The 26543-nt window shown below is 38.8% G+C and overlaps 2 long non-coding RNA genes across 2 annotated transcripts; both read right to left on the bottom strand.

Annotated features, from left to right (window-relative positions):
- Nucleotides 1-3104: 3104 nt before the first annotated feature.
- Nucleotides 3105-9851, bottom strand: LOC140010177 (uncharacterized). Its single transcript, XR_011817440.1, has 2 exons — nucleotides 9214-9851; nucleotides 3105-7935 (listed from the first exon to the last, which is right to left on the bottom strand). It is a non-coding gene; the product is annotated as an uncharacterized lncRNA (long non-coding RNA).
- A 7378-nt stretch (nucleotides 9852-17229) lies between these two features.
- On the bottom strand, nucleotides 17230-23976 carry LOC140010175 (uncharacterized). The gene is made up of 2 exons (XR_011817438.1): nucleotides 23339-23976; nucleotides 17230-22060 (listed from the first exon to the last, which is right to left on the bottom strand). It is a non-coding gene; the product is annotated as an uncharacterized lncRNA (long non-coding RNA).
- Between the last annotated feature and the right edge of the window lie 2567 nt (nucleotides 23977-26543).

Here is a 26543-nt window from a genome sequence, read left to right as displayed (position 1 = left end):
ACCCGAACAGAAAATGTAAAATGGGATAGACCCAAACAGAAAATGTAAAATGGGATAGACCCACGGGATAGACCCGAACAGAAAATGAAAAATGGGATAGACCCAAACAGAAAATGTAAAATGGGATAGACCCACGGGATAGACCCGAACAAAAATGAAAAATGGGATAGACCCAAACAGAAATGTAAATGGGATAGACCCAGACAGAAATTTAAATGGGATAGACCCACGGGATAGACCCGAACAGAAAATGTAAAATGAAGAACTGTATAAGACTTGTTTGAAAAATTATCTAAAAATTTGCCCCAGTGTGATGAATTGGTCGGTGGGATAACATCTAAGCCTGACGGGGTGTGGACGGTCAGCGGAATAGAACCCGGTCCTGCCGAAGTAAGCGGTCAGCGGGATAAAATCCGGTCCTGCCGAAGTAAGCGGTCAGCGGGATAAAACCCGGTCCTGCCGGAGTAAGCGGTCAGCGGGATAGAACCCGGTCCTACCGAGGTAAGCGGCCAGCGGGATAAAACCCGGTCCTGCCGAAGTAAGCGGTCAGCGGGATAAAACCCGGTCCTGCCGAAAGCGGGATAAAACCCGGTCCTGCCGAGGTAAGCGGGATAAAACTCGGTCCTGCCGAAGTAAGCGGTCAGCGGGATAAAACCCGGTCCTGCCGAAATAAGCGGTCAGCGGGATAAAACCCGGTCCTGCCGAAAGCGGGATAAAACCCGGTCCTGCCGAGGTAAGCGGTCAGCGGGATAAAACCCGGTCCTGCCGAAGTCGGAGCTTGATTTGATTTTTGATTTTTGATTGATTTGAAATTTATTTTTATTATTATTTTTTTTTTTGAGAATCTTTCCAAAAAATTAATTTGCCCCAAGTGTAGGGCCCTTTTCTTTCTTTCTTCTCTTTCTTCGGCATCGGCCTCCCACATCACCAGATGCTTTTTCGTCGATTTCAACTATGAATACCTGCACAGGGGCTTACCAAAATATGACATGCACTCAAGTTTTTGTGAAAAGAAACAGCGTGATTGATTTGAAAAATGCATTATTTTGATTCTTGGATGAAATCCTCAATTGGACTACAAAAATATTTGCCCCTGTGTGGGTTTATTTTGTGAAATCTTGCAAATAAAAATTTTGCCGCAGTGTGGGCTCCCTTGATTGCAAAAATTTGTTCAGATGATTTCCCATTTATTTGAACAAAGAGAAACAGCACTTCTAAAATTTAGAAAATTGTCATATATACAATGTGAAGACACTTAACGTCGAGTTTGAACTCATGCAGAAATTTCAAGATGAATCCCTTAGAATAACACCAAATTCAAGAAGATTTCTTCCTCACTTTTAGCATCGGTGCTTAGGATAACAGGTCACCACTTTCTGGTTAGCCCATCTTTCAAGACTAATCAAGTGGGCGTTATGTCTGACTTGGAAGTGACTAAAGGAAATGGGAGGCCAAGACTTGTCTTATTTTGCGCCCCAATTGTATGTAATCCCTTCAATGTCACATCTTAGTGAAAGCAAAGAGTTTGTCACCCTTATTTTTTAAGAAAACTTAATCAACACATAAGCTTTAAGCTTGCAACAAATGGGTAAAAACGATAGCTAAACATGCGAAAACTGGTTATACCCTTATGATCATGAGTGATCGATGGATTTCCTATGAGCATAATTCTCACTTTGGGTTGTCATGAAAGGATAAGTCAACGATGGACTTTATTAGCTTGTAATGTGGCTCGAAACGATAGTTGAAGGATAAGACTTTCAAGGACATTGCACCACAGATCGCATTTTTCCAAAATTGTCCCTATTTTGAACTCGAAGATCTCAGAATTTGTTTGTATTCTTCTCATCATTCATTAGGGACTTCAGCGTCGAATTTTTTCTGCATTTTCTTGCATTTACTTTTCTTGCTTTGCTTTTTGTCTCTTTTTCCTTTCCCTCAACTTGGTGGATTTTCACATGGTGAGTAACGTCAACCCCATACCCAGGCAATTCAGAAATACAGCTAAAATTTTCTGGCATCAGAAATTTTCTTGACAAGGCCATTGCAAAGAACAGAAGTCAGGACTTTCGGCTTTTGTAATGGGGTCTGGTGGGGTGTTTAGAAAAGTTAAGGCTTGAAGGTAGATTTCAAAAGCGGTTTGAATGACCTGAGATCGCATTATTGAGCCAACTCTATTTTAGGGCTAAATCAGAATTTGCCTCAGTTTATGCTCAATTGAGGCTCTTTCTCTTTCATTTTCTTTCTTCTTTTGATTTTTCGGCCTTTTGCCATTCTTTTGAAATTTGACAAAATTTGCCCCAGTTTATTTTTGAACTGAGGTTCTCTTTTCTTCTTTTGTTTTTGATTTTACTGCCTTTCACTTTTCACTTCTTGAAATTTCTTTTTTCAACTCAAACTTGCCCCAGTGTGGGGTTTGCGATTCTCAGGGGTTGCCAAACGAAACAATTCATTTTGAAGGCTCAAAAAAGGGATAACTAGGGATAGAACGTCTGACTGGAAAAGAAGATGGCCTGACTTGTATTCCGTTCCTTACAATAACTCTGAAAGGAAATTTTCGTTAATGCGAAATTTTTTGCATGTATTTGAATTACTGACTGAGGAAGACCCTTGTTCATCCATATTTGTGAAACATAGGCGATCCACGCGGACAAAACTCTTTTTTTTTTTTTTTAAATTGGACCCCAAGTGGAATCAAATTTCCCCAATTTGCGGCTCCCTCCTTATTCTAGCATTTTTGCTTTTCTCCTTTTTGGAAAATTCTGCAATCTCCCTCCCCAATGCGGGGTACGATCGTAAGTGCTTTGAAAAGAACCACCAATTTTAGCTCAAATGAGGATGCAAGGGATGACCAGTGTTTAGGTTGTAGAAACGACGACCAAATTATCATTCTTACACCTCATGACAACCAAAGTAACGAAATGATCATTGAAAATCCATTCCCTTTTTGATATTTGAAAATTTTCCAATATAGGGTAGTGATCATTAGGGCTCTTATTTGAAACGAAATTATTCTTTCAAAGGCTCAAATGGGAGAGCAAATGATAAAATGTGTATAGGTAGAGAAAGGAATACTCGAAGTATCATTCCAAATTTTCAAAAAAAACAAGAATAATGCACATTTTTGCTTTCACTTAGATGTGAATTGAATCGGTTACACAATGGATATTTTCAAGCAAAGATGGCCCCAATTTGCAATTTATCAATCAATGTGACTGATTTTATTCTGGGGTTAAGTGAAGGAGAAAAGGTATCTCATCGGGCTTTTTGAGTGGCCATTCACCCTTTTGTTCTCTGAGCACTCTTATTGTATAGCTTGGATCACCGATCAAATGTAAGGATTTAGGAAGCATACACTTGTGAATTTTCAGGCTAGAGGTTGAAAAAATCTCAATTTGTTTTATTTCTCAAAATTCATCATGAAATCTCCAATGAATAAGAATAAAGAATGAAATGTACATCAATATACACAAGACAATGATTGTCCCAAAAAATTTATTGCTAAAAAAGTTTGAAACAAAAATTCTCATTCAATTATGATACAAATGAGAAGAGAGAAACTTGTAAAGAGCTCCACATATACATTTTTTGTCTCCTTTTCTTTTGACACAAAAATATATTAACAAGTCAAATATATAGAATTTTCTTTGAAAACAATTATGAAATCTCTTAAAAGTTCTTAGCCTAGAGCTTTCAGATGGGTCTTTCAGGTTTCCATTGTTGGATTTGCCCAAGAATCAAATAATACTTGTGATTTTCAAACTTTATTAGATCAAAATTATCATCAGCTATAGAAAAATGTTTTTGCCTTATTGAAATATTCTTATGAATGCAGGGGAGAAGGGGGAAAACAAAAGAAAAATACCCAGAGTTAGTAAGAAAGAATATAAAATCGGTATGCATGTCCTATGGGGGACCCTTTTTGTGCCAAGGGTAGGCCTAGCATGAAAATGCAATCCTCCAGAGCAGGCACTATACAATACCTGATGGATCCAATCAGCTTATGGAGGGAAAAATAATTTGAAAAATTTGGCCCATTGGAATGAGAAGAGACGTTTGTCAAAATGAGGACCTCGTCCGAAGGGATTGATTACTTTTGATCGATACAAGAACTTGCAAAAACGCACGGGTTTGATCTTGACGAACTTCCTATCGAAGAGATTGGAGTTCGTTGACCAAATTTTTCAGTGAAGCACGGGTCAAAACTCCGACTGATCAAATGGCTGGATGCAATGGATGGTTTTCTCAAAAATCGACTAAGTTTCCCAATTTGAAATTGACATTGAAACCCTGATTGGTCAAATGGGTTGAATGAAATTGGCCATTTATTTAAAATCGACAAGATTACCCTAAAAAGGGAAACTAGTCAAATGAATTGAATGAAATTTAATAACTTACTCAAAATTGACCGGATCATCCTAAAAAAGGAACTTGGTCAAACGAATTGAATGAAATCGAGAATTTATTTAAAGTTGACCAGATCGCCCTAAAAGGGTAGATTTGGCAAATGAATCGGACGAAATTGATGATTTATCGAAAATCGACAAAATTGCCCTAACTAATCAAATGAATTGAATGAAATTGGTGATTTATTCAAAAATCGACTAGATTGCCATAAAAATGAGTGAATTGACCAAATGAAATGAAGATTTATTCGAAAACCGACCGGATGACCCTAAAAAGGGTAAATTGGTCAAATGAATTGATGATTTATTCAAAAATCGACCAGGTGACCCTAAAAAGGGTAAATTGGTCAAATGACCCTAAAAAGGGTAAATTGGTCAAATGAATTGACGATTTATTCAAAATTGACCAGGTGACCCTAAAAAGGGTGAATTGGTCAAATGACCCTAAAAAGGGTAAATTGGTCAAATGATGGTTTATTCAAAATTGATTATGAATTGACAAAATGGATCGATTGAATCGGCCGGCCATTGGTGGTTTCAGAAAATTAGTCTATGAGCCTTCTAAAATCACGATTTGGCCTCAATTTATTTATCGTCTCAATAGGAGGAATCATTTATGAATTTCTTCAAATTAATGTCCTTCACGCAAGGGATTTTTACCAAATTTTGATAAAATGGCCAAAAAGTGATTATTAGATGCTCATATTCCAAAGATCACTCTATGAAAATGATCGGATCCTACCTTACCTTGTGCATACCCCTTTGGATGGTACAAAATGTAAACGTGCAAGTCTCACTGGATTAAGTATCCGAGACACAAGGTGGCTTATTCCTGATACGGGATCCCCTAAATGGCATTCCCTTTCTAAGGTTTAATGCATGATGCCAGTTATTAAAGCAGGAAAAAATGCAATTCGAAATGAAACGTGACCTAAGGAACCCTTTATCTGCCAGGGTAGGCCTAGAATGATATGCAATCATTAATCTATGAATGCAATATACACAAATCTTTAAACGTGCAATAGCCTATCTACAAGGGTAGGTTCTAAAAGAAAGTCATGCCAGACCTCTTATTTGCTAGGGTTTGTGAATGTAATCCAAGAAAACAAAAAAAAGGTTAGTACAATTGATAGTACACATAACATATTGGGAGCAATTAAGAATAAGAAATACAATAGAACAAGTAAAAGGGGTGGAACCCCTTCCCTCGTGCCTAATGTGCTTAAAAGAGGGTGAGACTGACTCTAACCTAGGAAAACGCTAATATGGATGCATGAGGCTGGGGTTCACTAATGCGACTAGACTCGATAAGGCTTCGGCTCCCAAGCCTTCAGACCTAAAGGCAAAGGGTCATCACTCCCAAAGCCTTCGATCGGTGGCTCGAGTGATCCCTTAGGTAGCGCTATGGGCGCAGCGCACACCATCCGCCTACCCAAGGCGATCGATCCTAATCCTACAAGGCGGTGTGGGAAACGCCCACGAAAAATAAAAATAAAATGGGATAACAATAAATAAACGTGCACGTATGAAGTGCTCCTTATTTTGAGGGAAAGGGTTGAGAACCATGCGAGGCTCTAAAAGGTGACACACACCCCCCCCAAATGCAATGCAAGCGCGAGATAAGTAAATAAACATATATCCAATCAACCAATCATACATTCGTGAGCGAGGGAGTAATTTGAGACGCGAGTGATGCAAAATCCTAAAAAAGGAAAAAAATGCAACCCTAAAATACACAAATGTGATATATGAAAAGGTTAAAAGAAGAAAAAGGTTGATTAAATCAAATTTGCTCGGACTCTCGAATGTCCCCAGTGGAGTTGCCAACTGTCGCGCCCCATTTTTTGATAAATAAATAAATGATTTTAAAAAATGTGTTTTGATTTGAAAAAATGAATTTTTGATTTGAAAGAAAAGTGGGCCTCAATGGGGTTTTGAAAATGCGACGATTTGATCCAAAATTATAGTTTAAAAAGGGTTTTTTGAAACAAAATACGGAGTCGCCACTTGGTAATGAGTTAAGGTGTACCAAGTCACCCAAAAAAATGAATTTTTTAAGAAAAATGAGAAAAAATTAGTAAGAAACCCCTTTTAAACGACTCCTAGTCCACGTAAACCAAGGAAAAAGGTTCGGGAGTCACATTTGACAAAGGGGAAGGCAAGGATACAATCCAAGGCACCCCTTTGACCTAGCCAAGGCTAGTTGCGTGATTTAATCAAAGATTTTCTTGTTTTAACCAAAGAATTTATTACATTTGGATGTGCTACATGAAATGCAAAACCCTAGATTCTAAGATGTCTCTTGTAAGGTTTTTGGTCCCAACCACATGAATTGCGGCGGCCAATGAAAGAAAACCTTATAGAGGTCGATTAATGCAAATGATGATTCAAGTGCAAGTGTGCAAGTATATAAAAAGGTGCATGTGTACAATTGTATGGAAATCCAAGTGTTTGTGTGCAAGTGTATGAAATATAGTGATAAGTGTATATAGATCGTAATTAAGTGCAATTTTGTGAAGTAGAAATCAAAATTGAACAATAAGGAAAGGAAAAGTAATGAGGAAATGTGAATTGAAAAAGTGAGTAAGTGAAAAATTGAGAATGAATGAACCTAAAGGAATGCATCAGGTCGGGTATGGGAATGACTCCTAACTTTTTCGACTTCGATTTTCCCTTTGATTAGAAGGCAAAACTAGCGTGCTAAGGCTATCGAATAGCCACACTCGCTCGTTTCCCTTATCGGAGGGGACACTTCAAGCAAATGAAACCTATAACTAGCATGAAATGCAAAAATCCTAAAATGGAGGGAAAAGGGGTTCAAGGGGCATGCAAAATGATAAAACTAAAAAAAGAATGCATGACATGTAGTGAACACACAAATATGCACTATCGAAAGGGGAAATGGCTTATTGGGTCTAGCATTGGACTAGCCCTTTCTATGAATTTCTACTAGCATTGGACTAGTAGAAACGGAACAATGAACCACAACTAGCGTTGGACTAGTGTGGTGACGGGAAAGGGGGCCACAACTAGCATTGGACTAGTGTGGTGACGTCCATTCATTCGTCACATTCATTCATGACTATAAAAGGCGAGTAGACATGCGAATCACTTATAAACACGTAGCACATAACACTTAGCATGCATATCTAGATGCCCAAAACCTAAGAAAGCGATGAAACATATAGCACATAGACATGCAAGACACATAAGGCAACTAAGGCCCTAACTATTACATTTTTAGGGGAAGAAGGCCTATACAATCTAGGAGGGGGGAACGGAATAAAAATAATAACCTAGCTATTACAACTTGGCATTCAAGTGCCTTCAAATCACTTGCAAATTAAGAAAAATGAAATAAAAGAAAGCGAAATAGGCAATTAAACATGAAATGATAAGCGAATTAAAGCATGCATATTCACACATAACACATAGGAGCACGTAGAGTCAAAATAAAGTAAGAAATAAGGGATTAGGGTGTACCTCCCCTTGAATTGGGGTCCCCATTGAGTGAAACCACTTATTTGCCCTCCAAAATAATAAAAGAGTCAAGGCATCACTTTAATCAAGAAATAATCACAAAAAGATAAAAATAAACATGAAATTGAATCAATTAAATCATGTAGACAACCCACATTTAAGAAGTCAAAAGAAGAAAGGACTTGATTGCAAAGATTGACAAAGATTTGGGGTCAAAATCAAAGAAAAACAAAGTTTAGGGGCCTATTTGCAATTAAGTTAAGGACCCAATTGAAAGGAGTTGAAAATGTCCAGGGCCACAGTACAATTAAGGAGAAATTCAAGGACTGATTCGCAAATTCAATTATCAGATTCTTAAGAAACAGGCCCTTGGGCCATTTTATTTATCTCTTGGGCCAAAACCTTCCTAAGCCCGCCGAAAATCCAAGGCAAATGGAATGGGTCAGCCTTCACATTCCAATAAACAAAGCCAATCAAAAGAGTGGGCTAAACCTATACTAGAAACCCAAACAAAATTTTATTAAACCCACCTTTTCAACCCAACCAAATATTATTACCCAAAAACCCTAATCATAAAACTAAAACAAGATTTTTGAATGATGAAGGTTTGGGACCTGATTGGGACCAGAATCGGACTTGATTGAAAGAATTATGAAGGTTTGGGGGGTCGAATCATGAAGTTCTACAAGCTTTGGGGCGAAATCACAGAGCAAGGGACAATGGAAGGACTGAAATTATAAATTTAAGCAAATATTCATCCTCTTCAAACTGATGGAACATTCACCGCCATTTCATCCCTCTTTGCATACGGCAAACACCAGAAAAATTCATTCTCAATCATAGCAAAAAGAAATGGAACCTGCACAAGGTTCCTCCCATGCCAATGGGACTCGAATTCATTCAAGGAAAGGGATGAGGAACAGGAAAACAGAAAAAAGTGCACGAACATCAGCATGTCAAAGCCCCTCAAGACATTACTTTCTACCATGAAACAAAACCAGCTATGATATTTGGACAAGCCCTAAATTAGCCGAATGTTCATTTTCCTCACACACAAAACGCAGGCAAATCATCTTCAAGTATAACTCTCAATTGGGCATTTTATCAAACACTAAATGGGCATAAAAGTTCAGCAAAATTTTGTTCGATTGATGTCATAATCAGCCCCCAAAATTTGTAAGAAGCAAACAAATTCAGCCCAATCGACGTATACAGCATCCAAATTCAAAAATTTGAGGCCAATTGGCAGGAAAATCATGCTAGATTAAGCCACAGCAGACCCATTTCACACACTTGAGAAGAACTGAAATTTAAATAGGAAACTTACAGAGCTCTTTACAATGAAAATCCACGGGCGATGATAGCGGGTTCCGGTGGTGGCAATGGCAGACAGCAGCGGCAACGGACGCGAACTGGTGGTGGCTTGGTTCTTCCTCCGTCTCAGTGACATATCGCGGCGACAATCTACAGGGGGTAGTGTCGGAGTCCATTTCTGTAATTCGTTTCTTGGTGAAAATTTGCCAGCAATGATGTCGGATTCGGCGAAGTGATGGTGGCGATGAGCGGTGGCGGTTCCAGTTTTCTGAATTCATCCTTCATTTTGCCGAAACCTTCTTCCTCTGCTTCCGTTTGCAATCGTGGCCTTTCCTCTGTTTTTCTTTCTACCCAGCGGCCATCAACCGTAGCTACCTCCTCTCCACCTCTCTGTTTCTCTGTTTTTTCCTCCTGACCCCAAGATGAAGCCCTCTTTTCTTGTTGTCCCAGCCGCCCCAAGCTTTTCCATCCCTTCCTAAACCCAGGCCATTACTCGAATCCTCTCTTTTACTCCCTCTCTTTTCCTCTGATTCTCCAAAGCTCAGCCGCCAGCCCACCCTTTTGATTTTTTTTTTTCCGTCCTTAGCCTCTCTCTATCTCTCAAAACCTAGCTATTATTCTAGATTCATCCCCCCTCCAGGTGTCCTAGACACCTGGCCATTCGTAGCTCAATTTTTCCCCCAAGGACCTCCTGCAATCTTATTTGCAAGCTGCGTTTCCGCAGCTTGCTGTCGTGGGTTTTTTTTTTTTTTTTATAACTTAGTTAAACAAAATTGAAAATAGTAAAAATAAATAGCAAAACAAATTAATTAACATTAGAAACAATGTGCAATTTTCATTTTTCATTTTCCATTTTCATTCTTTCCTTCCCCCTTTTTTTTTTTAAATGAACCAAACGAAAAATAAAATAAAAGATAAATAAAGTAGAAATGACTAAAAATAGATAAATAAAGCCAAATAAAACAAAATTGCTATTTTTCTTTTTCCTTTTTTTCTTTTATGATTTTCTTTTTTTTTTCAAGAAATTCTTATGCTAAAAATTAAAAATAATAATAATAACACAAAAACTAAAAACTAAAAAGTGAATAAAACGAGCACAGACTAAAAAATAAATAGTAAATGAAATTACACCAAAATTTGGTGTCTACACTTGGATTGCGGAGCCTAGAATCAAAACAAACGACACGATTTGATTAAGGCGGTAGGACGACGACTCCAATGGTAGGTGAATACTCCAGTTGATAGGTCGGTAGAACAATCAGGGACCAGACACAAGATTGCTCAATAACCCTTGCCGAAGCAAGTAAAAGGCTCGAATCTCTCTTATTAAGAAGAATCAAAAAATAATCAAATTTATTGATAAAACGTCTCCCTCAAAACCTTACAAAGCAAGCCCTTTTATAGGCTAAGGGTTACTAAAAAATTAAGGAAACAACTAAGGGTTACTAAAAACCTAAGGGAACAACTAAGGGTTACTAAAAACCTAAGGAAACAAGAAAAGGAAATTCGGCCATCTTGGGTCAAGATGGGCCGGCCTATGTTCTACTAAAACAAACTAATCCAACTCTAATATATACAAAGGCCTAAGGCCCTACTTGGAGGCCCACTTGATTCTTCATAGGCTTGGATCATGGTGTAGATAACTTGATTGTCTCCTTCCAAGCCTTCAATATTTCTATGGAAGCCTTGAGTCAAGGCCGCCATCCACTTTGCCGTCCGTGCACACATCACAAGGTTAGAAGTAGCAAGTACGAGCCTCAAAAGTACAGGCACAGTTCATCAAGTCATATCATGCACAGGCCAATGGACGCAGTCAAAAGAGAACTGTACAACTACCAAGTCACCACATCCCCTAACCTTTCTATGTACAGTGGTCAAAATCATCCACAATCCTAACCTAGAAGGGAAGACCTAATCCGCTGCTCGACTAGCTGACCTCCCATCCTAGGCATGTTCAACTCCTGCCTCACCTCCAATGTGGGAAGCCTTATCGCTTACATCCCCAAGTAGGTCATCACAAACGTTCAGGATCGACTCGGCTCTAGTCCTCACCTTCATAGCTCTAGTAACCATGCACTCGTGAGTTTTCCTCAGCTGCACGTAACGATCATCAATCCTTTCATGGCCCTCGACCATATCATACTCGAGCTCTTTAATCCGCTCGGCTTGCATCTTATTAGATTCCTTTAGTTGATTCACTTTAGCTGCAAGCCTAGCATTATCTTTCGCTAACTCCTTCCTTTCCTCTACTACGGCCAAAACTACGGTATTTGGGTAAGCATAGGTATGGCGGCACTCGCAACGCCGATAGTGGTTAGCCGGACTCCAATGCATAGTGGCTCCTCGTGGCCTAATCTGGTACTTAATTATTGGGAGTACTCCACGGGATGGCTCGCCAACTGGACTATCACTAGGGCCACTATGTCCATCCATCCAACACAAAGTGTAGAGAAAACTTAAGTGCTCCTAAGGGGAAATAATCAAATATAATCCTCAAGTCGGAAATTCGTAACACGCCCAGGCCAATTCAAACCTAAACTCTGATACCACCTGCGACAGTCTCACCTCTCCCTAGGGCGAACCATAGGGTATTAGCGGACTGCCTGCCCAGCTCTCGTCGGGGCTCGATCGATCAAAGAACTAGCAACTCAATATAACCAGTGAAATAACTTCAAATTAAAGCATACAAACCCTAATGGCATATAATCGTCAAGCCAACTTTCCAAACGTAAAATGTCCAGTTAAAAGTCACACTTACCACTCCATACTACAATTACATAACATAAGTCAAACTTATGAATTCAAACTTACAAGAGTCAAAAGTAAAGTCATCTTAAACAAAAGGTTACAAGTTCAAAGCAAAATAAAGCTAAGAAAACTCTTGACCACAAGTCCATCCCTGATCTGCTAAGGAAAACAAAGGGAGTGGGGTGAGCTAAAACTCAGTGAGGTTCCAAGTAAATAAGTAAGCACATAGCCAAATACGGACATAATATAACCAAGCAAACAACGTATAGTACAATAACAATATAATCACAGTTCAATTCAAGGATACGAGTGGCTTCCAAAAGCCAAATCCCATCGCGCTTGATCATACTGTGGTCAGTTGACTCTCCATCAATGTTTACATTTAAAGAATATAAAGTCCGTAGAACACCACTTCCTCCAATCTCTGTCCACCAATCAACCCCCTACCAGGCCCACACTCCATAAACAATAGTTAGGTAATACTCGAGTATACCGGTTTTCAGTGTTTAGTACATAGTCCCTATGGTTTGTCAGCCTTCTCAACCAAGTCCTTGTTGGCTCGATACAACCGACTTGCCTATGAGGTTGGGTACCCAAACAACTCAAGTGCAGTCACATATAGAGAAATCACATCTCATAATAGCAGTATACAGAGCCTCAGTGGAAAATAAGGGAGGTCGAGTGCGATAAAGTACACGCTCGCCTCCATTTTTATCAAAACAAAGTTTGGCTCAAACAGTCGTAAATCAAGTATTTAGATATTTCACATAAGCAAGTAGCAGGTAGTGGAACACTCACCTGTCAAGCAATGTAGTGATCAAATGTCAAGTATCTCGGTTACGATCACCTCCGTTTCCCAATCCTAGGGCAACGAGTGAAATCATTAACATTCTAGGTTCATTTCCCAATGAAATGTAGGCTCATTAAGAGACCAAGTGGGTGGTTAAAGCCACACAATTCATCATGCAAATTTGGCCCAAAATGCAATAAAAGTTCAACAGAAAAAAGTTTGGCAAGTGTATGAAAGTTGGGCACAAGAAAAGTTTTATCCAAGCTCAAAATGTTCTTCACGGGTAAAACAGTTGCGCCCGCGCAATTTTGGGAAAATGGCTATATCTCACTGTAAAAAGGTCAAAATCTGGTGCCGTCAGTGGCGTTGGAAGTTAGACTCAAAGGGCTTTCCAACGGTACCAAATACACACTCTAGTTCATCTCCTATTAGTACTAGTAGCTCGGACAAGATGGCTGATTTTTCAGTTCTGTATCAGCCCTAAACCCTAGCAAAGATACACTAGATATTGATGCTATCTTCATTTGTGTTGGTTCACATTTATCCAATTCGATCCTCTAGTGTTCATATACAGGGGGTCAAGTCACTTAGTACCATTGGAGCTCAAAATGAAACACATAAACATGATTTAAAAGGCCATAATAGTTTAGCCAACAAAAGAAATCAAAACAGTCTACTAGTGGTCCAAACAACCACTTTACTTGCTTCATTTTTACTTCAACTCACACATAAGCTCAACCAATGTCTAGCCAAGTGTCTTAGGCTTAATTTAAGGTGCAAAAGAACCACAAAATCAAGAAGAAACTTCTCCTTCCAAAACCGGCCAGCCAAGAAGAAAGAAAACAGTCCACAAGTTCACTTATTTAACCAACCTTCATCCTTTCATGGTTTTCACTTAAACAACATGTCAAGTGCTAAATCTAACTCAAAAAGACCTAAAACATGGTATTTTTCTTTTTCCTTTTTTTCTTTTATGATTTTTCTTTTTTTTTCAAGAAATTCTTATGCTAAAAATTAAAAATAATAATAATAACACAAAAACTAAAAACTAAAAAGTGAATAAAACGAGCACAGACTAAAAAATAAATAGTAAATGAAATTACACCAAAATTTGGTGTCTACAGTTTGCCCCTCTTTGTCTGAGTTTTGGAAAAACTTGACACAAAGAAGTAGACACCAAATGCTCACCTGCATTATTTGGCTGCAAAAATGATTCCAACGAACAAGAATTCTAAAATGGGGCTGACCCAAACATAAAATTAAAAACGGGACTGACCCGAACAGAAAATGTAAAATGGGATAGACCCGAACAGAAACGTAAATGGGATAGACTCGAACAGAAAATGAAAAATGGGATAGACCCAAACAGAAAATGTAAAATGGGATAGACCCGAACAGAAAATGTAAAATGGGATAGACCCAAACAGAAAATGTAAAATGGGATAGACCCACGGGATAGACCCGAACAGAAAATGAAAAATGGGATAGACCCAAACAGAAAATGTAAAATGGGATAGACCCACGGGATAGACCCGAACAAAAATGAAAAATGGGATAGACCCAAACAGAAATGTAAATGGGATAGACCCAGACAGAAATTTAAATGGGATAGACCCACGGGATAGACCCGAACAGAAAATGTAAAATGAAGAACTGTATAAGACTTGTTTGAAAAATTATCTAAAAATTTGCCCCAGTGTGATGAATTGGTCGGTGGGATAACATCTAAGCCTGACGGGGTGTGGACGGTCAGCGGAATAGAACCCGGTCCTGCCGAAGTAAGCGGTCAGCGGGATAAAATCCGGTCCTGCCGAAGTAAGCGGTCAGCGGGATAAAACCCGGTCCTGCCGGAGTAAGCGGTCAGCGGGATAGAACCCGGTCCTACCGAGGTAAGCGGCCAGCGGGATAAAATCCGGTCCTGCCGAAGTAAGCGGTCAGCGGGATAAAACCCGGTCCTGCCGAAAGCGGGATAAAACCCGGTCCTGCCGAGGTAAGCGGGATAAAACTCGGTCCTGCCGAAGTAAGCGGTCAGCGGGATAAAACCCGGTCCTGCCGAAATAAGCGGTCAGCGGGATAAAACCCGGTCCTGCCGAAAGCGGGATAAAACCCGGTCCTGCCGAGGTAAGCGGTCAGCGGGATAAAACCCGGTCCTGCCGAAGTCGGAGCTTGATTTGATTTTTGATTTTTGATTGATTTGAAATTTATTTTTATTATTATTTTTTTTTTTGAGAATCTTTCCAAAAAATTAATTTGCCCCAAGTGTAGGGCCCTTTTCTTTCTTTCTTCTCTTTCTTCGGCATCGGCCTCCCACATCACCAGATGCTTTTTCGTCGATTTCAACTATGAATACCTGCACAGGGGCTTACCAAAATATGACATGCACTCAAGTTTTTGTGAAAAGAAACAGCGTGATTGATTTGAAAAATGCATTATTTTGATTCTTGGATGAAATCCTCAATTGGACTACAAAAATATTTGCCCCTGTGTGGGTTTATTTTGTGAAATCTTGCAAATAAAAATTTTGCCGCAGTGTGGGCTCCCTTGATTGCAAAAATTTGTTCAGATGATTTCCCATTTATTTGAACAAAGAAAAACAGCACTTCTAAAATTTAGAAAATAGTCATATATACAATGTGAAGACACTTAACGTCGAGTTTGAACTCATGCAGAAATTTCAAGATGAATCCCTTAGAATAACACCAAATTCAAGAAGATTTCTTCCTCACTTTTAGCATCGGTGCTTAGGATAACAGGTCACCACTTTCTGGTTAGCCCATCTTTCAAGACTAATCAAGTGGGCGTTATGTCTGACTTGGAAGTGACTAAAGGAAATGGGAGGCCAAGACTTGTCTTATTTTGCGCCCCAATTGTATGTAATCCCTTCAATGTCACATCTTAGTGAAAGCAAAGAGTTTGTCACCCTTATTTTTTAAGAAAACTTAATCAACACATAAGCTTTAAGCTTGCAACAAATGGGTAAAAACGATAGCTAAACATGCGAAAACTGGTTATACCCTTATGATCATGAGTGATCGATGGATTTCCTATGAGCATAATTCTCACTTTGGGTTGTCATGAAAGGATAAGTCAACGATGGACTTTATTAGCTTGTAATGTGGCTCGAAACGATAGTTGAAGGATAAGACTTTCAAGGACATTGCACCACAGATCGCATTTTTCCAAAATTGTCCCTATTTTGAACTCGAAGATCTCAGAATTTGTTTGTATTCTTCTCATCATTCATTAGGGACTTCAGCGTCGAATTTTTTCTGCATTTTCTTGCATTTACTTTTCTTGCTTTGCTTTTTGTCTCTTTTTCCTTTCCCTCAACTTGGTGGATTTTCACATGGTGAGTAACGTCAACCCCATACCCAGGCAATTCAGAAATACAGCTAAAATTTTCTGGCATCAGAAATTTTCTTGACAAGGCCATTGCAAAGAACAGAAGTCAGGACTTTCGGCTTTTGTAATGGGGTCTGGTGGGGTGTTTAGAAAAGTTAAGGCTTGAAGGTAGATTTCAAAAGCGGTTTGAATGACCTGAGATCGCATTATTGAGCCAACTCTATTTTAGGGCTAAATCAGAATTTGCCTCAGTTTATGCTCAATTGAGGCTCTTTCTCTTTCATTTTCTTTCTTCTTTTGATTTTTCGGCCTTTTGCCATTCTTTTGAAATTTGACAAAATTTGCCCCAGTTTATTTTTGAACTGAGGTTCTCTTTTCTTCTTTTGTTTTTGATTTTACTGCCTTTCACTTTTCACTTCTTGAAATTTCTTTTTTCAACTCAAACTTGCCCCAGTGTGGGGTTTGCGATTCTCAGGGGTTGCCAAACGAAACAATTCATTTTGAAGGCTCAAAAAAGGGATAACTAGGGATAGAACGTCTGACTGGAAAAGAAGATGGCCTGACTTGTATTCCGTTCCTTACAATAACTCTGAAAGGAAATTTTCGTTAATGCGAAATTTTTTGCATGTATTTGAATTACTGACTGAGGAAGACCCTTGTTCATCCATATTTGTGAAACATAGGCGATCCACGCGGACAAAACTCTTTTTTTTTTTTTTAAATTGGACCCCAAGTGGAATCAAATTTCCCCAATTTGCGGCTCCCTCCTTATTCTAGCATTTTTGCTTTTCTCCTTTTTGGAAAATTCTGCAATCTCCCTCCCCAATGCGGGGTACGATCGTAAGTGCTTTGAAAAGAACCACCAATTTTAGCTCAAATGAGGATGCAAGGGATGACCAGTGTTTAGGTTGTAGAAACGACGACCAAAGTATCATTCTTACACCTCATGACAACCAAAGTAACGAAATGATCATTGAAAATCCATTCCCTTTTTGATATTTGAAAATTTTCCAATATAGGATAGTGATCATTAGGGCTCTTATTTGAAACGAAATTATTCTTTCAAAGGCTCAAATGGGAGAGCAAATGATAAAATGTGTATAGGTAGAGAAAGGAATACTCGAAGTATCATTCCAAATTTTCAAAAAAAACAAGAATAATGCACATTTTTGCTTTCACTTAGATGTGAATTGAATCGGTTACACAATGGATATTTTCAAGCAAAGATGGCCCCAATTTGCAATTTATCAATCAATGTGACTGATTTTATTCTGGGGTTAAGTGAAGGAGAAAAGGTATCTCATCGGGCTTTTTGAGTGGCCATTCACCCTTTTGTTCTCTGAGCACTCTTATTGTATAGCTTGGATCACCGATCAAATGTAAGGATTTAGGAAGCATACACTTGTGAATTTTCAGGCTAGAGGTTGAAAAAATCTCAATTTGTTTTATTTCTCAAAATTCATCATGAAATCTCCAATGAATAAGAATAAAGAATGAAATGTACATCAATATACACAAGACAATGATTGTCCCAAAAAATTTATTGCTAAAAAAGTTTGAAACAAAAATTCTCATTCAATTATGATACAAATGAGAAGAGAGAAACTTGTAAAGAGCTCCACATATACATTTTTTGTCTCCTTTTCTTTTGACACAAAAATATATTAACAAGTCAAATATATAGAATTTTCTTTGAAAACAATTATGAAATCTCTTAAAAGTTCTTAGCCTAGAGCTTTCAGATGGGTCTTTCAGGTTTCCATTGTTGGATTTGCCCAAGAATCAAATAATACTTGTGATTTTCAAACTTTATTAGATCAAAATTATCATCAGCTATAGAAAAATGTTTTTGCCTTATTGAAATATTCTTATGAATGCAGGGGAGAAGGGGGAAAACAAAAGAAAAATACCCAGAGTTAGTAAGAAAGAATATAAAATCGGTATGCATGTCCTATGGGGGACCCTTTTTGTGCCAAGGGTAGGCCTAGCATGAAAATGCAATCCTCCAGAGCAGGCACTATACAATACCTGATGGATCCAATCAGCTTATGGAGGGAAAAATAATTTGAAAAATTTGGCCCATTGGAATGAGAAGAGACGTTTGTCAAAATGAGGACCTCGTCCGAAGGGATTGATTACTTTTGATCGATACAAGAACTTGCAAAAACGCACGGGTTTGATCTTGACGAACTTCCTATCGAAGAGATTGGAGTTCGTTGACCAAATTTTTCAGTGAAGCACGGGTCAAAACTCCGACTGATCAAATGGCTGGATGCAATGGATGGTTTTCTCAAAAATCGACTAAGTTTCCCAATTTGAAATTGACATTGAAACCCTGATTGGTCAAATGGGTTGAATGAAATTGGCCATTTATTTAAAATCGACAAGATTACCCTAAAAAGGGAAACTAGTCAAATGAATTGAATGAAATTTAATAACTTACTCAAAATTGACCGGATCATCCTAAAAAAGGAACTTGGTCAAACGAATTGAATGAAATCGAGAATTTATTTAAAGTTGACCAGATCGCCCTAAAAGGGTAGATTTGGCAAATGAATCGGACGAAATTGATGATTTATCGAAAATCGACAAAATTGCCCTAACTAATCAAATGAATTGAATGAAATTGGTGATTTATTCAAAAATCGACTAGATTGCCATAAAAATGAGTGAATTGACCAAATGAAATGAAGATTTATTCGAAAACCGACCGGATGACCCTAAAAAGGGTAAATTGGTCAAATGAATTGATGATTTATTCAAAAATCGACCAGGTGACCCTAAAAAGGGTAAATTGGTCAAATGACCCTAAAAAGGGTAAATTGGTCAAATGAATTGACGATTTATTCAAAATTGACCAGGTGACCCTAAAAAGGGTGAATTGGTCAAATGACCCTAAAAAGGGTAAATTGGTCAAATGATGGTTTATTCAAAATTGATTATGAATTGACAAAATGGATCGATTGAATCGGCCGGCCATTGGTGGTTTCAGAAAATTAGTCTATGAGCCTTCTAAAATCACGATTTGGCCTCAATTTATTTATCGTCTCAATAGGAGGAATCATTTATGAATTTCTTCAAATTAATGTCCTTCACGCAAGGGATTTTTACCAAATTTTGATAAAATGGCCAAAAAGTGATTATTAGATGCTCATATTCCAAAGATCACTCTATGAAAATGATCGGATCCTACCTTACCTTGTGCATACCCCTTTGGATGGTACAAAATGTAAACGTGCAAGTCTCACTGGATTAAGTATCCGAGACACAAGGTGGCTTATTCCTGATACGGGATCCCCTAAATGGCATTCCCTTTCTAAGGTTTAATGCATGATGCCAGTTATTAAAGCAGGAAAAAATGCAATTCGAAATGAAACGTGACCTAAGGAACCCTTTATCTGCCAGGGTAGGCCTAGAATGATATGCAATCATTAATCTATGAATGCAATATACACAAATCTTTAAACGTGCAATAGCCTATCTACAAGGGTAGGTTCTAAAAGAAAGTCATGCCAGACCTCTTATTTGCTAGGGTTTGTGAATGTAATCCAAGAAAACAAAAAAAAGGTTAGTACAATTGATAGTACACATAACATATTGGGAGCAATTAAGAATAAGAAATACAATAGAACAAGTAAAAGGGGTGGAACCCCTTCCCTCGTGCCTAATGTGCTTAAAAGAGGGTGAGGCTGACTCTAACCTAGGAAAACGCTAATATGGATGCATGAGGCTGGGGTTCACTAATGCGACTAGACTCGATAAGGCTTCGGCTCCCAAGCCTTCAGACCTAAAGGCAAAGGGTCATCACTCCCAAAGCCTTCGATCGGTGGCTCGAGTGATCCCTTAGGTAGCGCTATGGGCGCAGCGCACACCATCCGCCTACCCAAGGCGATCGATCCTAATCCTACAAGGCGGTGTGGGAAACGCCCACGAAAAATAAAAATAAAATGGGATAACAATAAATAAACGTGCACGTATGAAGTGCTCCTTATTTTGAGGGAAAGGGTTGAGAACCATGCGAGGCTCTAAAAGGTGACACACACCCCCCCCAAATGCAATGCAAGCGCGAGATAAGTAAATAAACATATATCCAATCAACCAATCATACATTCGTGAGCGAGGGAGTAATTTGAGACGCGAGTGATGCAAAATCCTAAAAAAGGAAAAAAATGCAACCCTAAAATACACAAATGTGATATATGAAAAGGTTAAAAGAAGAAAAAGGTTGATTAAATCAAATTTGCTCGGACTCTCGAATGTCCCCAGTGGAGTTGCCAACTGTCGCGCCCCATTTTTTGATAAATAAATAAATGATTTTAAAAAATGTGTTTTGATTTGAAAAAATGAATTTTTGATTTGAAAGAAAAGTGGGCCTCAATGGGGTTTTGAAAATGCGACGATTTGATCCAAAATTATAGTTTAAAAAGGGTTTTTTGAAACAAAATACGGAGTCGCCACTTGGTAATGAGTTAAGGTGTACCAAGTCACCCAAAAAAATGAATTTTTTAAGAAAAATGAGAAAAAATTAGTAAGAAACCCCTTTTAAACGACTCCTAGTCCACGTAAACCAAGGAAAAAGGTTCGGGAGTCACATTTGACAAAGGGGAAGGCAAGGATACAATCCAAGGCACCCCTTTGACCTAGCCAAGGCTAGTTGCGTGATTTAATCAAAGATTTTCTTGTTTTAACCAAAGAATTTATTACATTTGGATGTGCTACATGAAATGCAAAACCCTAGATTCTAAGATGTCTCTTGTAAGGTTTTTGGTCCCAACCACATGAATTGCGGCGGCCAATGAAAGAAAACCTTATAGAGGTCGATTAATGCAAATGATGATTCAAGTGCAAGTGTGCAAGTATATAAAAAGGTGCATGTGTACAATTGTATGGAAATCCAAGTGTTTGTGTGCAAGTGTATGAAATATAGTGATAAGTGTATATAGATCGTAATTAAGTGCAATTTTGTGAAGTAGAAATCAAAATTGAACAATAAGGAAAGGAAAAGTAATGAGGAAATGTGAATTGAAAAAGTGAGTAAGTGAAAAATTGAGAATGAATGAACCTAAAGGAATGCATCAGGTCGGGTATGGGAATGACTCCTAACTTTTTCGACTTCGATTTTCCCTTTGATTAGAAGGCAAAACTAGCGTGCTAAGGCTATCGAATAGCCACACTCGCTCGTTTCCCTTATCGGAGGGGACACTTCAAGCAAATGAAACCTATAACTAGCATGAAATGCAAAAATCCTAAAATGGAGGGAAAAGGGGTTCAAGGGGCATGCAAAATGATAAAACTAAAAAAAGAATGCATGACATGTAGTGAACACACAAATATGCACTATCGAAAGGGGAAATGGCTTATTGGGTCTAGCATTGGACTAGCCCTTTCTATGAATTTCTACTAGCATTGGACTAGTAGAAACGGAACAATGAACCACAACTAGCGTTGGACTAGTGTGGTGACGGGAAAGGGGGCCACAACTAGCATTGGACTAGTGTGGTGACGTCCATTCATTCGTCACATTCATTCATGACTATAAAAGGCGAGTAGACATGCGAATCACTTATAAACACGTAGCACATAACACTTAGCATGCATATCTAGATGCCCAAAACCTAAGAAAGCGATGAAACATATAGCACATAGACATGCAAGACACATAAGGCAACTAAGGCCCTAACTATTACATTTTTAGGGGAAGAAGGCCTATACAATCTAGGAGGGGGGAACGGAATAAAAATAATAACCTAGCTATTACAACTTGGCATTCAAGTGCCTTCAAATCACTTGCAAATTAAGAAAAATGAAATAAAAGAAAGCGAAATAGGCAATTAAACATGAAATGATAAGCGAATTAAAGCATGCATATTCACACATAACACATAGGAGCACGTAGAGTCAAAATAAAGTAAGAAATAAGGGATTAGGGTGTACCTCCCCTTGAATTGGGGTCCCCATTGAGTGAAACCACTTATTTGCCCTCCAAAATAATAAAAGAGTCAAGGCATCACTTTAATCAAGAAATAATCACAAAAAGATAAAAATAAACATGAAATTGAATCAATTAAATCATGTAGACAACCCACATTTAAGAAGTCAAAAGAAGAAAGGACTTGATTGCAAAGATTGACAAAGATTTGGGGTCAAAATCAAAGAAAAACAAAGTTTAGGGGCCTATTTGCAATTAAGTTAAGGACCCAATTGAAAGGAGTTGAAAATGTCCAGGGCCACAGTACAATTAAGGAGAAATTCAAGGACTGATTCGCAAATTCAATTATCAGATTCTTAAGAAACAGGCCCTTGGGCCATTTTATTTATCTCTTGGGCCAAAACCTTCCTAAGCCCGCCGAAAATCCAAGGCAAATGGAATGGGTCAGCCTTCACATTCCAATAAACAAAGCCAATCAAAAGAGTGGGCTAAACCTATACTAGAAACCCAAACAAAATTTTATTAAACCCACCTTTTCAACCCAACCAAATATTATTACCCAAAAACCCTAATCATAAAACTAAAACAAGATTTTTGAATGATGAAGGTTTGGGACCTGATTGGGACCAGAATCGGACTTGATTGAAAGAATTATGAAGGTTTGGGGGGTCGAATCATGAAGTTCTACAAGCTTTGGGGCGAAATCACAGAGCAAGGGACAATGGAAGGACTGAAATTATAAATTTAAGCAAATATTCATCCTCTTCAAACTGATGGAACATTCACCGCCATTTCATCCCTCTTTGCATACGGCAAACACCAGAAAAATTCATTCTCAATCATAGCAAAAAGAAATGGAACCTGCACAAGGTTCCTCCCATGCCAATGGGACTCGAATTCATTCAAGGAAAGGGATGAGGAACAGGAAAACAGAAAAAAGTGCACGAACATCAGCATGTCAAAGCCCCTCAAGACATTACTTTCTACCATGAAACAAAACCAGCTATGATATTTGGACAAGCCCTAAATTAGCCGAATGTTCATTTTCCTCACACACAAAACGCAGGCAAATCATCTTCAAGTATAACTCTCAATTGGGCATTTTATCAAACACTAAATGGGCATAAAAGTTCAGCAAAATTTTGTTCGATTGATGTCATAATCAGCCCCCAAAATTTGTAAGAAGCAAACAAATTCAGCCCAATCGACGTATACAGCATCCAAATTCAAAAATTTGAGGCCAATTGGCAGGAAAATCATGCTAGATTAAGCCACAGCAGACCCATTTCACACACTTGAGAAGAACTGAAATTTAAATAGGAAACTTACAGAGCTCTTTACAATGAAAATCCACGGGCGATGATAGCGGGTTCCGGTGGTGGCAATGGCAGACAGCAGCGGCAACGGACGCGAACTGGTGGTGGCTTGGTTCTTCCTCCGTCTCAGTGACATATCGCGGCGACAATCTACAGGGGGTAGTGTCGGAGTCCATTTCTGTAATTCGTTTCTTGGTGAAAATTTGCCAGCAATGATGTCGGATTCGGCGAAGTGATGGTGGCGATGAGCGGTGGCGGTTCCAGTTTTCTGAATTCATCCTTCATTTTGCCGAAACCTTCTTCCTCTGCTTCCGTTTGCAATCGTGGCCTTTCCTCTGTTTTTCTTTCTACCCAGCGGCCATCAACCGTAGCTACCTCCTCTCCACCTCTCTGTTTCTCTGTTTTTTCCTCCTGACCCCAAGATGAAGCCCTCTTTTCTTGTTGTCCCAGCCGCCCCAAGCTTTTCCATCCCTTCCTAAACCCAGGCCATTACTCGAATCCTCTCTTTTACTCCCTCTCTTTTCCTCTGATTCTCCAAAGCTCAGCCGCCAGCCCACCCTTTTGATTTTTTTTTTTCCGTCCTTAGCCTCTCTCTATCTCTCAAAACCTAGCTATTATTCTAGATTCATCCCCCCTCCAGGTGTCCTAGACACCTGGCCATTCGTAGCTCAATTTTTCCCCCAAGGACCTCCTGCAATCTTATTTGCAAGCTGCGTTTCCGCAGCTTGCTGTCGTGGGTTTTTTTTTTTTTTTTATAACTTAGTTAAACAAAATTGAAAATAGTAAAAATAAATAGCAAAACAAATTAATTAACATTAGAAACAATGTGCAATTTTCATTTTTCATTTTCCATTTTCATTCTTTCCTTCCCCCTTTTTTTTTTTAAATGAACCAAACGAAAAATAAAATAAAAGATAAATAAAGTAGAAATGACTAAAAATAGATAAATAAAGCCAAATAAAACAAAATTGCTATTTTTCTTTTTCCTTTTTTTCTTTTATGATTTTCTTTTTTTTTTCAAGAAATTCTTATGCTAAAAATTAAAAATAATAATAATAACACAAAAACTAAAAACTAAAAAGTGAATAAAACGAGCACAGACTAAAAAATAAATAGTAAATGAAATTACACCAAAATTTGGTGTCTACACTTGGATTGCGGAGCCTAGAATCAAAACAAACGACACGATTTGATTAAGGCGGTAGGACGACGACTCCAATGGTAGGTGAATACTCCAGTTGATAGGTCGGTAGAACAATCAGGGACCAGACACAAGATTGCTCAATAACCCTTGCCGAAGCAAGTAAAAGGCTCGAATCTCTCTTATTAAGAAGAATCAAAAAATAATCAAATTTATTGATAAAACGTCTCCCTCAAAACCTTACAAAGCAAGCCCTTTTATAGGCTAAGGGTTACTAAAAAATTAAGGAAACAACTAAGGGTTACTAAAAACCTAAGGGAACAACTAAGGGTTACTAAAAACCTAAGGAAACAAGAAAAGGAAATTCGGCCATCTTGGGTCAAGATGGGCCGGCCTATGTTCTACTAAAACAAACTAATCCAACTCTAATATATACAAAGGCCTAAGGCCCTACTTGGAGGCCCACTTGATTCTTCATAGGCTTGGATCATGGTGTAGATAACTTGATTGTCTCCTTCCAAGCCTTCAATATTTCTATGGAAGCCTTGAGTCAAGGCCGCCATCCACTTTGCCGTCCGTGCACACATCACAAGGTTAGAAGTAGCAAGTACGAGCCTCAAAAGTACAGGCACAGTTCATCAAGTCATATCATGCACAGGCCAATGGACGCAGTCAAAAGAGAACTGTACAACTACCAAGTCACCACATCCCCTAACCTTTCTATGTACAGTGGTCAAAATCATCCACAATCCTAACCTAGAAGGGAAGACCTAATCCGCTGCTCGACTAGCTGACCTCCCATCCTAGGCATGTTCAACTCCTGCCTCACCTCCAATGTGGGAAGCCTTATCGCTTACATCCCCAAGTAGGTCATCACAAACGTTCAGGATCGACTCGGCTCTAGTCCTCACCTTCATAGCTCTAGTAACCATGCACTCGTGAGTTTTCCTCAGCTGCACGTAACGATCATCAATCCTTTCATGGCCCTCGACCATATCATACTCGAGCTCTTTAATCCGCTCGGCTTGCATCTTATTAGATTCCTTTAGTTGATTCACTTTAGCTGCAAGCCTAGCATTATCTTTCGCTAACTCCTTCCTTTCCTCTACTACGGCCAAAACTACGGTATTTGGGTAAGCATAGGTATGGCGGCACTCGCAACGCCGATAGTGGTTAGCCGGACTCCAATGCATAGTGGCTCCTCGTGGCCTAATCTGGTACTTAATTATTGGGAGTACTCCACGGGATGGCTCGCCAACTGGACTATCACTAGGGCCACTATGTCCATCCATCCAACACAAAGTGTAGAGAAAACTTAAGTGCTCCTAAGGGGAAATAATCAAATATAATCCTCAAGTCGGAAATTCGTAACACGCCCAGGCCAATTCAAACCTAAACTCTGATACCACCTGCGACAGTCTCACCTCTCCCTAGGGCGAACCATAGGGTATTAGCGGACTGCCTGCCCAGCTCTCGTCGGGGCTCGATCGATCAAAGAACTAGCAACTCAATATAACCAGTGAAATAACTTCAAATTAAAGCATACAAACCCTAATGGCATATAATCGTCAAGCCAACTTTCCAAACGTAAAATGTCCAGTTAAAAGTCACACTTACCACTCCATACTACAATTACATAACATAAGTCAAACTTATGAATTCAAACTTACAAGAGTCAAAAGTAAAGTCATCTTAAACAAAAGGTTACAAGTTCAAAGCAAAATAAAGCTAAGAAAACTCTTGACCACAAGTCCATCCCTGATCTGCTAAGGAAAACAAAGGGAGTGGGGTGAGCTAAAACTCAGTGAGGTTCCAAGTAAATAAGTAAGCACATAGCCAAATACGGACATAATATAACCAAGCAAACAACGTATAGTACAATAACAATATAATCACAGTTCAATTCAAGGATACGAGTGGCTTCCAAAAGCCAAATCCCATCGCGCTTGATCATACTGTGGTCAGTTGACTCTCCATCAATGTTTACATTTAAAGAATATAAAGTCCGTAGAACACCACTTCCTCCAATCTCTGTCCACCAATCAACCCCCTACCAGGCCCACACTCCATAAACAAT

Source organism: Coffea arabica, chromosome 7c (assembly GCF_036785885.1).
Source record: "Coffea arabica cultivar ET-39 chromosome 7c, Coffea Arabica ET-39 HiFi, whole genome shotgun sequence".
Lineage (NCBI taxonomy): Eukaryota > Viridiplantae > Streptophyta > Magnoliopsida > Gentianales > Rubiaceae > Coffea > Coffea arabica.
Note: the sequence above shows the minus strand (reverse complement) of the source record. Positions and strands in the feature narration are given on the sequence as shown.